Source organism: Equus asinus, chromosome 8, assembly GCF_041296235.1.
Source record: "Equus asinus isolate D_3611 breed Donkey chromosome 8, EquAss-T2T_v2, whole genome shotgun sequence".
NCBI lineage: Eukaryota > Metazoa > Chordata > Mammalia > Perissodactyla > Equidae > Equus > Equus asinus.
In genome coordinates, this window is record NC_091797.1 from 43,870,248 (window position 1) to 43,885,597 (window position 15,350).

At 38.4% G+C, this 15,350-nt stretch overlaps 2 non-coding genes across 2 annotated transcripts; both read left to right on the forward strand.

Moving 5' to 3' along the window:
- The first annotated feature begins 7,412 nt into the window (after positions 1-7,412).
- On the forward strand, positions 7,413-7,485 carry TRNAA-AGC (transfer RNA alanine (anticodon AGC)). The gene has a single exon. It is a non-coding gene; the product is annotated as a tRNA-Ala (tRNA).
- Positions 7,486-11,556: 4,071 nt separating this feature from the next.
- TRNAM-CAU (transfer RNA methionine (anticodon CAU)) lies at positions 11,557-11,629 on the forward strand. Its single transcript has one exon. It is a non-coding gene; the product is annotated as a tRNA-Met (tRNA).
- The last annotated feature ends 3,721 nt before the right edge of the window (positions 11,630-15,350 follow it).

The following is a 15,350-nucleotide window of genomic DNA, read 5'->3' on the forward strand; positions in this document are numbered from 1 at the left end:
AATAAAATAGACTTACTTGTCACTACTTCTTTAAACTATGTTTGATGATTGAAATAAGAAGTGGTAATATTGTCTGATAGATTTTCATTGTATGTAGAAATTTTATATACATAAAATAAAGGGATTAGAGTAAAGGGGGCCTAAATGGTGATTAGGTTTCTACATTCCACTTGAATTATAAAATATTTATTCTAAATGTACTGTGAAAATTTAAGTATTTTTATGGAAATCTCAGAGCAAGTACTAATAAAAATTGTACACATAGATATAATAAAAAAAAAACACAATACAGGGGCCTCCCAGTGGCCCAGTGGTTAAGTTCACGAGCTCCGCTTCGGTGGCCCGAGATTTCATCAGTTCAGATCCCCAGCATGGACGTGGCACCACTCATCAGGCCATGCTGAGGCAGAGTCCCACATAGCACAACCAGAGGCGCTCACAACTAGAATATACAACTATGTACTAGGGGGCTTTGGGGAGAAGAAGGAAAAAAAAAGCAAAAAGAAGATTGGCAACAGTTGTTAACTCAGATGCCAATCTTTAAAAAAAAAAAAACACAATACATAAATTAATGTAGAATACTAAAAAAATCTAAATAAGCCAAAAGAAGTCAGGAAGTGGGAATAGAAGAATGAAAATAGAGGAAACAAATAGGAAACAAATTACGAAATGGTAGACTTACACTCAAAAATATCAATAATTACCTTAAAGTCCAAACAACAATTAAGTTACACTGTCAGAATGAATTAAATATAAACAATGACCAACTGTATGTTGACCATAAGAAACTCACTTCAAATATAATGATATAAGTAGGTTAAAAATAAGAGAATAGGAAAAGACACACCATGCAATTACTTATCAAAAGAAAGCTTAAGTGAGTATACTGGTGTCAGCCAAAGCAGACTTCAAAGCAAAGAAATTTGCCAGAGGTGATGAGAGATGTTATGCAATTATAAAGTGTCAATTGACCAAGAAGACATAACAGTCTAAAAGTTGTATGCCTCTGGCCACAGAGCTTTAAAGTTCATGAAGCAAAAGCTGATAAAATTGAAAAGAGAAATAGACAAATTCACAATTATAGCTATAGATTTTCACAGTTCTGTCTCAATAATTGATGAATCTAGTAGACAAAAAAAAAAATCAGCTAGGATATTGAAGGACTGAACAGCAGGTAATGCTGGAGACGTATTCCATCTTCATCATTGATCAGAACCAGACAATGCTCAAAACAGTGAAAGGAAGAAAAGGAGGGTCGTGATTAAGCTGTGCTGAGCAATGGGACAATCCTTGCATTTTACCCATCACTGACTGCCTTTCTTCTCCTTCCACTTGAGCTAAAACCCCTCAGTCACCAAGGATCCTATGAATGATGCTCTTGGACACTGTGAGAATGGGGTAGTCCTTCAGCAACTCAATGTATACTTAGGTCAGTGGTGCATGGCTTGAAATAGGATGAAAAATTTCTCACATTTTGATTCTGTTGTGACTCTCCAGTAAATGAGCTCCTTTTCCAGCTGTCCGCAGATATTCTTTCCTCAGCTCCCAAATGCCTGACTCAGATTTCTTCTGCTTGTTTTTTTTTAATTGGTATAAAATGCACTTAACATAAAATTTGCTACCTTAACTATGTTTAAGTGCACACTTTAGTGGTATTAAATACATCACATAGTTGTGCAACCATGACTATCATCCAACTCCATAATTCTTTTCATCTTATAAAACTGAAACTCTATACCCATTAAACAATAACCTGCCCTTTCTCCCCTCTCCCTGATCCTTAGCAACCACCATTATACTTTCTGGAGTACTTAGATAAGTGGGATCATCCAGTATTTGTCTTTTTGTAACTGGCTTATTTCATTTAGCGTAATGCCCTCACGTTTCATCCATGTTCTAGCATATTGCAGAATTTCCTTCCTTTTAAAGGCTGAATAATATTCCATCATATGTATATAGTACATTTTGCTTATCCATTCATCCATTGATGGACACTTGGGATGCTTCCGTGTTTTAGCTATTGTGAATAACGCCACTGTGAACATGGGTGTACAAATATTTCCTTTAGACTCTGCTTTCAATTCTTTTGGGTATGTAGCCAGAAGTGGAACTGCTGGATCATATAGTAATTCTATTTTTAAATTTTTGAAAAAGTGCCATGCTGTTTTCCACACCAGCTCTACCATTTTACATTTCTACCAACAGTGCAAGAGGGTTCCATTTCTATACATCCTTGTCAACACTTGCTATTTTGTGTTTTTTTATAGTAGCCATCCTAGTGGGTGTGAGGTGGTATCTTATTGTAGAGTTGATTTGCATTTTCCTAATGGTTAGTGACATCGAGCATCTTTTTGTAGGCTTAGTGGCCATTTGTATGTCTTCTCTGGAGAATTGTCTATTCAAGTCCTCTGTTATCTTTGAATTGGGTTTTTTCATTGTTGAGCTTCAGGAGTTATATATATGTGTATGTATGTATGTATGTATGTATTCTGGATATTAACTCCTTATCAGATATATGATTTGCAAATACTTTCTTCCAGTCTGTGGGTTGCCTTTTTACTGCTTTGATAGTATCTTTTGATGCACAGAAAGTTTTAAATTTTCATGAAGTGCAGTTTGTCTAGCTTTTCTTTTGTTACCTGTGTCTTTGGTGTCATATCCAAGAAGTCATTGCCAAATCAAATGTCATGAAGTTTGTCCTGTGTTTTCTTCTAAGAGTTTTACTGTTTAGTTCTTACATTTAAGTCCTTGATCTGTTTTGAATTAATTTTTGTATACAGTGTTAGGTAAGGTTCTAACTTTATTTATTTATTTATTTATTTTGCATGTGGATATCCAGTTTTCCCAGCATCATTTGTTGAAAAGACTTGTCCTTTCCCTATTGAATGGTCTTGGGATCCTTGTCAAAAGGTCATTTGACCATATATGCTAGGGTTTATTTCTGGGCTGTCTATTCTATTCCATTTGTCTATGTCTGCCTTTATGCCAATACCACACTATTTTGATTATGGTAGCTTTGAGGTAAGTTTTGGAAGTGTCTTCCAGTTTTGTTCTTCTTTATCAACATTGTTTGACTATTCAGAGTCCCTTGAGATATCATATGAATTTTAGGATGGATTTTTCTATTTCTGAAAAAAATTGATATTTTGATAGGGATTGAACTGAATCTGTAGATTGCTTTGGATAGTATCCACATTTTTAATAGTATTAAGTATTCCGGTCCATGAACATGGGATGTGTTTCTACTTATTTATGTCTTCCTTAACTTCTTTTGACAATTTTCTGTAGTTTTCATTGTACAAGTCGTTCACTTTCTTGGTTAATTCCTAACTATTTTAACTTTTTTGTTGCTATTATGAATGAAAATGTTTTGTAATTTCGTTTTCAGATTGTTCATTGTTGATATATAGAAATGCAACTAATTTTTACTTGGTGACTTTGTATCCGGCTGCTTTACTGAATTCATTTATTAGTTCTAACACCTTTTTTTTGTGGAGTCTTCAGGATTTTCTACATATAAGATTGTATCATCTGCAAATAGAGATAATTTTACCTCTTCCTTTCTGATTTGACTGCTTTTTATTTCTTGTTCTTGCCTAACTGCTCTGGCTGGAACTTCCAGTAGTATGTTGCATAGAAGTAGTGAAAGCAGGAATCCTTGCCTTGTTCCCTGATCGTAGAGAAAATACTTTCAGTGTTTCACCATTAAGTATGATGCATGCTGTGGGTTTTTCATATATGGCTTTTATTATGTGGAGGTAGCTTCCCTCTATTCCTAGTTTATTGAGTGTTTTTTATCATGAAAGGGTATTGAATTTTGTCAAATTCTTTTCTGCAGCAATTGAGATAATCATGTTTTCTTTCCTTCTTCTGTTGATGTGGCATATTACATTGATCAATTTTCATATGTTGAACCATTCTTGCATTTCAGGAATAAATCCCATTTGGTCATGGTGTGTAATCCTTTTAACGTGCTGTTGAATTCTGTTTGGTAGTATTTTGTTGAGGATTTTTGCATCAATGTTCCTTAAGGAGATTCTTCACCCCCTTGCTGGGACTCAATCATCAAAGTGCCTGTGATGACAGTGCTGATCAAAACCTTCAGAGATGTCTGCAAAATTATGAAACAGCCATGTGGTGCTTAATTTCCACACATAGACCCCAAGATAGAATTTTTCCTCTTTGCAGAGGCAGCTGAAATCTGAAAAAATTTTGGAAAAAATCCCAGTAGTTAATGTTAGAAAGGTATTTCATCCCCATTTGCAATCAGAACCTGATGAGGCCTAAAAACATGAAGGGAAGAGAAAGAGGTCATGAGTCTGCCATGCTGAGCTGTGGAACAGTCCTTGCATTTCACTCTTCACTGAAAGATTTTGCTCTCCTTCAATCTGAGCTAAAACTCTTTCAGATGCAAAGAGTCCTGTGGATGATGCTATTGGAGACCCTGTGTATGGATGGTCGTTCAGGGGCAAACTTAACATTAGGTTAGTCCACTAGTACATGGTCTGTAAATGAGATGTAAAAACTTCTTACATTTTGGATTCGCATTGGATATCTGGTAACTGAGCTGTGTGTAGGCTAGTTTTCCAGCTGTCTACAGAGGCCCTTTTTTCAGCTGCCAGCTTCTTCTAATCTTGACTCATGTTTAGTAAGATGTCTAATTCTTGGCATTTAGTCCCCAAATCAAATATCACTTAGCTACAGAAACCACCTCCCTAGCTAAAGCCATATACTCAGTGTCTATCACATCAACTTATTCCATCCTTTTCACAAACACTATGTGCTTTAGAAAGTGTCTTACGAAGTTTCTCTTTCTAAATTTTCTATCTCTCCTCTAGAATATGAGATTCTTTATGCTCAAATCACTCTTTTGACCTCACTGTATCTTCACTGCCTAGAGTTAAGCCATAAAATATGGTTTCTAACTTGAAAGGCAGGTAATAGTTTAGGATAGGGAATAGGCAGATCAAATCCAAATGAGTAGTTCTATAAACCATTCTCTCACACTTGCACAATATTAATCTCTTCATCTGCTAATTTATTTTTCACTTTCTTTGTGCCTCATCCAATGTTTTGATTTTTACTGATGAATAGCAATTTATTTATAATGCAGAATTTTTATTTTTCGCAAACAAAATTTTCTATTTTATAATTAGAGAATGAGAAATAAAATTGTAAGGGCCACAAATGTTTAAGACTTCCTTTGTAATCCAAGAACAGCTGATAGTCATTTGAACATTGGGTGGAAAGTAGAACAGAATTAAAAGACTGGTTCCTTTTGCATACATTTTATTTTAACCATTTTCTTCTGCATGGATCCTTAATTTCCAGTTTCTTTCTGTTTTTTAATGGTGAAGCCCTAAAATGGTCTCTTATCTTCTGCTTCTTCAGAAGAGTGCCAGGAAGCAGAGGGCTGGAGGATTTGACTAATGATGCTTGTGAGGATTCTTACACTAGGCAGAGCAGAAAGCTCTAATTCTTTGAGAGCGGAAGCTAAAGAGAGGAAGACGAGACAGTAGTCACATCCAGAACGGTAACAGTGTAGACAAGGCAATAATCCTTTCAGGACAAAGTATCCTTGAAAACTGTTTATTATTTGTGAGACCAGTGACAAAATGGTGACATATCTGATTCTGGGTTGTAGGATTCCAACTTTGCCTCCTTGATTTTCTCTTAGGGAGTGGAAAGGAGATGATGTGCCACTTCATTTCTTATTTACATGTTAACAAAAGGACCCCCAGAAATGGACTTCTGAAGATTAGCTTGTCCAGAGCTTGCAGCTAACCTAAACATCATCTTTCCCATTTTACTGATGAAACTGAAGCTCAGAGGAACTGAAACATTTTTCTCAGGTCATAGGCTGTAAGGAGCAAAACCAGATACACAAAGGTTAATTTGTTCTAAATTAAAAATATGAGCTTTTCCTTTAACCAAGTTCATAGTCTCACCATCTGTTTTTCTCCGTGCCAGTTTATTCCTTTATTCACTCATTCATTCATATAAAAAATACTTATAAGTGACTGAATTTATTCTTCCCTACATCAGATATTAATTCAAAAATCTCTTCTGTGTCTGTGACCCAGGTTTAAGACTTCTAAGTGCCTTGCACTCCTTTTTCTCCTCAAATCTCTACACTCAGTGTCTTGATGTATGCTGTATATCCTTCTTGCACAACCTGTCCAGAATCTTTCTCTCTCTTCTCATTCACCTGTTCCTTTATCCATCCTGTGATGTTTATGGAAGATGTATCCTGTGCCAGGCAGTGTACTGGGCACTGGAGATGCAGAAAGAATCATGCTACTGCTGATCTCAGGAGCTAACAGGATAAACATCAATCCTTTGATATCTTTATAACTTCTTTTCCTTTCTCTCCAATTCTAGTTTACTCATGTCCAAACTCTTTGGCATTCAAAATCAAAACTCTTTCCTAAAATTTTATTTTGATTATGTAAGCCATTTGCTGAAATTTTTTCAAAGGTTTTTTAATCCTCCACAATATCCTCCCGAACATATCTCCACGTGTCCAGGCTTTTCAATTACTATTTTCCTCTATGTCTATTTCACACGCACACACGTATGCACGTGCACACACGCACCTCCACCCACCCCAATTAAACAGGTATATTTCTTAACACAGGAATTCCTAGATCCTATGTTCATTCCGTCCCATGGTCAGTTCTCATCTGCACCCCTCAAAGTCCATTTTTTATTCCTTCAGACTGATACGATCTCGCCTCTTATTTCCTATGGTTCTTGTCTGTAATATTTTGTATTTTTTGCTGTTCTCATATGGTGTTGATACGGAATCGCTAAAGGACGCTCCTTAGCAAGAATGGAGACTTCATCTCCAGAGGTGAGCCATAGCGTGCGTTTCAGTAGTGTAGATAGAGGTCATCATACTCCTCTAACTCCCGAGAGGTGCCGGGTTTGAAACTGAGCAGAAACACGGAGTGTTTTCTTAGGCCTCCCGAAATTCAAGAGAAGTCGCCCGCCGCTTTCTTCCAGGAGGCCCCACGTAAAAAGAACAAGTGATAATCCCAGTTGTGTCGTTGTTTTTCGGTTTTCGTCTTTAAAAACACGTAATCGTCCGGAGATAGCTGTACTACTTTAGAGAGCCCGTTCTGGATGAGTCCTCCCAGCTGGGCTGTGTTCTCTTCTGTCCCAGAAGATTCGAAATGAGAAATGGCGGAGGCGCTAGTTTTCCTACGGTGGCTTTCTCCCCCTTTCCCTCGCAGAGAAATAGGCAGCCGCTCTTACCCCAAGTCATCTTTGAGAAGGTGCTCCAGTAGTACAGTCCCGGTCTCCCGTTAATGGCCTTGACATTGCCTGTACTTTGGGCAGCCAAAAAGAGTGAATAAAGTGGAGACTAGTGTACTGAAAAAGAGGAGGGACGAGCACTGTTATCGGGTCCTGGGGAATTAGCTCAGGTGGTAGAGCGCTCGCTTAGCATGTGAGAGGTGGTGGGATCGATGCCCACATTCTCCAAACTCTGTTATTTTCTTCGTCTCGGATCTCCAGGTGACAACTTCAAATCTTCCAAACTAGTGAAAGAAACGACAAAATATTAGATAGTTTGAACGCAGTAGGAAATTGGACGCTTCTCTGATTTATGACCTATGGGCAATTAGGGTTGCTCTGGCACTTACTGGCCTTCAGTATGGAGCTCTACTCCCAATTTTTAACTTGTTTTCTGTTTCTTCAGCGAAGATGTGATTCCAAGGAACATACTCCATTTCTCTTTTTCTCTCTCTTTCTCCTGAAGTTCGGCAGAAATGTGACACAGTCCTGAGAAGTGCAGGACAGAGTAGGGTAAATAAAGCCCCAGCTGTCTTGTCAGTTTCAAGGGTTGAAACTCTGAGACCCAGATAACAAGAATATATTGGAAAAGACACTGTGGAAAGCAAATATATAAGGTTGTTTGTGAACTCCTGCAAAGACCTGCGAATTGTGAAGAAGTGGCTCTGACATTAAACAACATACCATAGACTTTGGAAAGTGAAGTAAGTGTTAGCCCACTGCCCAAGTCCACACTCACCGCTGGATTGCACACACTCTAGAGATCCCAAAAAATATTGTAAAGGCTTTGAAAATGCAAGGGACTTTGAAACCATAGAAGGAAGGCTGGTCAGTATTTAAAACTTGAACACAAGGCAGTCAAGTGTCTGCAAAAACAAAAATGGCAATATTCTCCATAGGATTTGAATGACACAAAGTCTTATAACATAAAACAAAGACAGCCAGGGTATTATCCAAAATTATTCAGCATGTGAAATACCGAGAAAACCTTAATTCACTTGGAAAAGAGAATCAACAGATACCAATAGTGAGATGACACAGATGTTGTCATCATCTGACAAATACTTTAAAACTGCAATCATTAAATGCTCCAAGGATTAGGGGCATGAACTCTTTATATGAATGGAATGTGAGAAAGTCTTAGCAAATAATGGAAAGCTACAAATCCAAATTGAAGCTTCAGAACTGAAAAATGTATTAACCCAAATTATAAACAACACCACAGGATTGCCTCAATAGCAGAAAGAGATGACTGAGCAAAAGTTAGTAAATGTGAGGATAGAACAATACTAACTACCCAATCTAAATGATAGAGGGAAAGCGTATTTTAAAAGATGGACAGAGCCTCAGAGACAAATATGAAAATAACAAACATCTTATAGTCACATCGTTGGAGACCCAAAGAAGAGGAGACAGAGACCCTTGAAAAAGAAAAAAAGCAAACATTTGAATTATTAATGGCTGAAACCTTTCCAAATTTGACAAAGATATAAACCAGATTCAAGAATCTCAGCAATCCTCAAGCAGGATAAACCCAAATAAATCCACACTCAGGCATATCGCAATTCGATTGCTGGAAGCAAAAGAAAAAGAAAATTCTTGAAAACAATCAAAGGAAAATGAAAGGAAAACTACAATCTGAATGATTGTGAATTTCTCGTCAGAATCCCCGGGAGCCATAAAGAAATTACAACATTTATTAAATGCTGAAAGAAACACCTGTTAACCCAGAATGCTAAGTATAGTAAAATATGCTTCAGACAAGAGTGAAAGAAATACGTTCTCATTTAAAGGTAACTGAGAGAATACATTGCTAGTAGAAGTGCTAGAAAAGAGTTAGTCTGGTGTTTAGACAAGAAAAATGATACCAGAAGGAAATTTAGAATACCATGAACAAAGGAACAATAGGAGAGATGGGCAATATCTGGGAATATGATGGACTACTGGTCTTCTCTCTGTAAAGTATGTTTGATGATTGAAAGTGAAAGTTGTGACATTGTCTGATGGAATTTCATTGTATCTAGAAGTACTGTACACATAACATACAGGGACTAAATGGTGATGAGGTTTCTATATTAAACATGAATGGTAATTTATTGATTCTAAGTATGCTGTGAAAGGTTAAGTATGTATATAGTAATCACCAGACAACCTACTAACAATGTTTAAATAAGCCAAAAAACATAGGAAGAGAAAAATGAGGAATGAAAACTAAAGAGAACAAACTATTAATAAATTGTTAGATAGTAAATCTATATGCAAACTTATCAATAATAATATTAAATGTAAATAATCTAAACACATCAATTAACCATCAGAAATTGTCAGAATATATTAAAAATAACTGACTTCAAATATAGTTATATGAGGGATTAAAAGTTACATAAAATTGAAATGAAAGAATGAGAAAAGATACACCACACAAGCGTTAATGAAAAAAAGCTCAAGTGGACATATTAATATCAGACAAAATAAATTTCAAAGCAAATAAAACTTCCATGTACAAAGAGAGATGGTATCTAATTATAAGGTATCAGCTCACCAAAGAAATAACTATACTAAATATGTATGTCTCTGGATGTGGAGCCTCAAAACTCTTTTTAAAAAGATGATGAGTCTGAAAATAAAAACAGAAAAATACACAATTACGGGTGCTTATGTTAACACTTCTCTCATTAATTGATAGATCTAGCAGATAACAACTGGGAAAACACATTGAAGAACTAAACACCACCACGCATCCATGGCTCTAATTGACCTTGTGGAGCAAAATCACAGTGGTAAAAAGAAGGGCCAAAGATTTCAAGAAAAGGAGATCCTATCAAAACTAAGAAATCAAGAATGGTTAAAGTGCAGAAGAGCGACATGGATGAAACTGATGTTTTAGAAGGAGGTATTTAGGGGTGAATGCCAGGGAGACTGAAAGAGGTGTATCTGGAGGGGATGGTCCCTTGTCCATATTTATCCTTCCATCTCTTGAGGTCTGGGGCCATCAGATTGCTTCTGAATCACCTGAGCCTACTGCAGTGCCTGGCACAGAGAAGCTCTCCAATGAGTACGTATCAAATGAAGGGAAAGGAAATGAGAGATTCGCAAGAGTTGCACAAGAACCTTGTTCAGTATTTGGCAAATAATAGACGTGGTGTTTGAAGGAGGAGAACGACTCAAGGTTGGCTTGGAAGTCAAACCTCAAAAGATGGACACAGAAGAGGTTGGAAATTAGATATTTGCTATACAGCCGAGTGGGCAACTATGGAGAAGAAAAGGCAGAGAGATCATGAGCTAGAGCAGGAAAAGAGCTCGTGTTTTGGAATCCAAAAATCTGGTTCTCAATCCAGGCTTTGCTACCCAGCAGCTCTGGGACCTTAGGAAAATCACTTAACATATCTGACTCTCCATTATACTGGAAAGTGTAGATTATGATATATAGTTTTGTTGCCAAAATTCAAAAGTTGGAGTATATGAAATAATTCCACAAATCACTTCGTATAATTAATGGCACATAAGGCTCAAAAAATCTACGGAGACTTTTATTAAGTTCAGTTTGTGGGTTTTTGTTTTTATTTTTTTAATTTTGAGGAAGATTAGCCCTGAGCTAACATCTGTGCCCATATTCCTCTACTTTATATGTGGGACGCCTGGCACAGCATGCCTTGATAAGCGGTGTGGATGTCGGTGCCTGTGATCCTAACTGGGCTACCCCGGGCCACGCAACTGGAGCCCGCGAACTTAATCGCTGTGCCACCAGCGGTCCCCAGTTTGTGATCTTGTAGGGAAAATGTCTCCAGTCCTGTAGATGCAAACAGAGATATAGAGTAAGACAGAAGTATGGCCTGTGGACAAATTTGAGGACTGTTTAATCGCCCATTCATTCATTCCTTCACGCGGTCAGTAAGTCAGTGAACTAACACATATTAACTGGTCGCTTCCCATGTTTCTTTTTAACAAAGGAGACTACGGAAACTGTAAGATCGACTGAAACCTTTGTTGCAAGGAGAAAAAATACATCGTTAGAACACAAGAGCCAAAAGGGCAAGCATTATTGTCCCTAGTCCCACAGCCCAGATGGTCCTGTCCTTGAGTGGATACAGAAAAGGCGTGGACTTGGGGATAAAATTTTTCATGTGCATCCGCAGCTTATATGGAGTTATTTTCAAGTAGTATTGATTGTTTACTTTAAAAGCTGAGAATTGATAAAGTGTGGGTACTTGGAAAATAATATTTCACATTTTACTCTAAGGAGTGAAAAGGCAACTGGTTGCCCTCTTAGCGCAGTAGGCAGCGCGTCAGTCTCATAATCTGAAGGTCCTGAGTTCAAGCCTCAGAGAGGGCAGTTCTTTTCTTCCGTGTTTTCACATTGGCCTGGCATAGTGTTATCTTAGTAAAAAGAAAGGGTAGGTGAAGTGCACTAAAACAGGACACACAAAGTAAAATTAATAAATGTGCCAGATAAAAATTTGAATGCAATATTTGCTGAGGATGGTGAAATCTGGTTTGTGTTTTGTTGGGCTTCCCGATGCTTTGAATGAAATGAATGGAAAAGAAATTTACGTTTGTCAGAAACTACAAGCTATATCATATTTTTACTCTTCCTCTCCATCAGATGGAAGAATCAGGAGAAATTTCTCTTCCAACTTTGTTCTCTGAAGCTTGCCCAGCCACGGTAAAGGGATGGAGGAAGTGTGAAATCATTGTTTCCTTTAATCATCCAACAAATATTCCTTGTGTATATATCTTATTAATGGAGTGTTCTGGGTGCAGAAATTCAAGCATGAAGAAAACGCAAAAACTCCCTTCCTCATGCAATTACATCCCAGTTGAAAGGAGTGAGAGAAACAAATAAGAAAAAATGCATAATAATGTGGGTGATAATGTTTTCTGCGGGGTAATCCTTAGGCAGTTAAGGGGATCTGGATTGTGGAGGTGGCATGTTCAGCTTTCAGGGGAGGACTCAGGAAAGTTGTTGCCTTGAAGATACCTAATAGTCTTTCCTTTTCGCTTGCTGAGATCCTTGTGCCCCAGAGGATTTCTAACACTGTCTCTAGAGTAAATTTTTCCTATCGAGGAAACTGGAGGTTACCCATCAAGGAAACTGCACATAAGGCAAGTGGGCTTAGTTGCATGAACAGTGATACCTGACAGATCCTTCACATGTATCTTCATGCGGAAAATGAGAATGGAGGGACTCTCTAGGTGGATTCTCAGCACCTAGAGCAGAGTCAGAGTAGCGGGAACAGAGTAGTAAGCGTTAGCTACTGCTCTGGCTGTCTTTTCCATGTGGAATGCTGGCCCCTCACACCCAGTTTGTCTCATAGATGCTTATTAGAAGCATGAAGAATGGATTTACAGATTGAGGTGAGAATCCACCAGGGTTCTCTTCTAGGAAAAAGTAGGCTTCCCTCTAAGCTTTCACTTAGTACCTGGGTAAGAAGAGAACCCTAAGCAAGCTTGAAAAACTGAAAGTTCTCTGGGGAAAGCAGGAACCCCTCCTGCGGAAGAGCATAATCTGAGCACACAGCAGAGTCTCAGCACACAGGGGAGTGCTCAAGAGGTCAAAACGGTTAAGCAGTGAATCTGACCAGAATGTCCGTTGTAGAGAGAAACAACTTGGTTTCATGTCCACGATTTGAAAGGCATATGCACCAGAGTTGTTGTCTATTGACCTCAAGAAAGAAGGAAGAAAAGAGAGTTATCGTGTCTTTCATGATGGACAAAAGCCTTCTCTCATTATTTCTGACTCAGAATCTCAAATTTTTTGTCAGATAGTTAGACTGAGAAGGGATTCTGACCCCTAGACCATCAGTGTTTTTGTTGTTCATCTTTCCTGACCATTCTTTAATTTCTTTAAAATTAAATGCTGAGTAAAAGCCCTGATTTCCACTTTCCAATGTTCTCTTAAAAATTCTTCCTCCTCCTAACCCTACCTTATTCTCGTCCAAAGATCCTAGTGCCTTCCTACGCCAATGCTTCCTTTCTCTGGAAAATTAGAGGAGAGACCAAGTTGTACCCAGGCACCTGGGCCACACTGGGAGGGGATGATGGTGCAGATGTGAGGCCCAGACAGCTGCCCACCCTGGTTATCCTAGGTGCCCTATTTTCAAAGTCAGGTAAAAATCTCAACCTTGTTCTTATGGTGAGATACACAACCTGTGGAAGAGTCTCAAAATTCCAACTTGGAACCCTACTCAGCTGGCACTTTCACTTGCCTCCTGGCAATTCAAATAGTGATACTGTCTCAGAGCTAGATCTTTCCCAGGATGATATCATATCCGTCTACCTTTCCCCACACCCTGACGGAAACAGTAGGTTTTCACTGTAATTTTGCTGAGTTCATGTTTAAGATACTCTGCTCTCAGTCAGATCAGAAGACGCTATCTTCCGTAGCAGTGAAGTAACCCTGTGGCACATGGTTAGACCCATACAATTGGTTAGGATACATGTCTAGAATGACCACAGGTCAAAAAGAGGGTTAGAGCTTAGGAATTAGGTCAAATGTTAGGATGCCTTCTTTGCGATCAGAACTAGTGGAAAAGACATCTATATTCTCCAGTTTTGCTCCTTCATTTCTTCTTGAGAGGCACCTGCAATTCTCAGAGCTTCTCTCCTGAACTCAGCAGAGGAAATATTGGACCTCTTTAAAAAATGGCAATTGTATATTTCTGGTTCTTTTTTATTTTACACACAAGTCGGCTCAGGCTCTCTCTTTGACCAATACTCTCTGTCTGTGGGCTATGGATAAGGAAGGAAGACCTGGAAAATGCTGTGGAGAGAGTAAGCATCATCTCTATGGGACTGTGCTGGGCATTTTCACTCAAGATCCACAGTTAATGGCTAGTGGGAGGGTGGACCACCCACCCTGTTTTCTGAACAGACAGCCTTTGGTGCAAAAAAAGCCCTCTCCACTGCTTTGTAATTGAACCAGGGAATAAACAAGGAAGGCTGGTGGGAGACACCTAGAGAGACAAGATGTACAAGACAATTTGTGAATCTGACATCTCAGAGAAGCAGGAGTCTAGAAGGAGATCAAAAAGACCCAGACTGTCATAAAAAGAATATTGTGAAACAAGGGGAGTTCTTCAAGAAAACTCAAGAAAGAAGAATAAAAGTAAGATCTTTGCGAAGTTCTTCCTTCAGGATATTCTTTATCCATCTGCTGGGACCCAACTTTCACAGGGCCTGCAATGACAATGCTGATCAAAACCTTCAGAGGTGCCTGCAAAATTATGCAACAACCATGTGGTGCATAATTTCCACACATAGAACCCAAGATAGAATTTTTCCTCTTTGAAGAGGCCAATAAAATCTGACTAAATATTGGGAAAAAATCCCACCAGATAATTTTGAATATGTATTTCATCCCCATTTGTGAGCAGAACCTGATAAAGCCCAAAAACATGGAAGGAAGAAACAGAGGGTTATGCTTCTGCCATGCTGAGCTGTGGAACAGTCCTTGCATTTCACTCTTCACAAAGAATTTCCTTTCCTTCAACCTGAGCTAAAACTCTTTCAGATGCAAAGAGTCCTACGGATGATGCTCTTGGAGAGTCTGTGAATGGGTGGTCCTTCAGCAACCCCAACGTATGCTTAGGCCACTGGTGCATGGTCTGGAAATGAGATAAAAAAGTTTCTTACATTTTGGTTCTACTGTGGGTATCTGGCAACTGGGCTCTGTGTGGGTTAGTTTGCCAGCTGTCTACAGAGGCCCTTTTTCAGCTGCCAGCTCCTGAATAATATCTCTTCTAATCTTGACCTAGATTTAGTAAGATGTCTAATTCTTGGCACTTGTTCCCCAAATCAAATGTCACTGTGCTACAGAGACCACCTCCCTGGCTAAAGCCATATACTCAGTATCTACCGCATCAACTTATTCCATCCTCCTCACAAACACTGTGATACAGAAAGTGTCTTATGAAGGTTCTCTTTTTAAATATTCTGTCTCTCCTCTAGAATATGAGATTCTTTATGCTCAAATCATTGTTTTGACCTCATTATATCCTAACTGCATAGAGTTAAGCCATAAAATATGGGTTTTAACTTGAAATTCAGGTAATAGG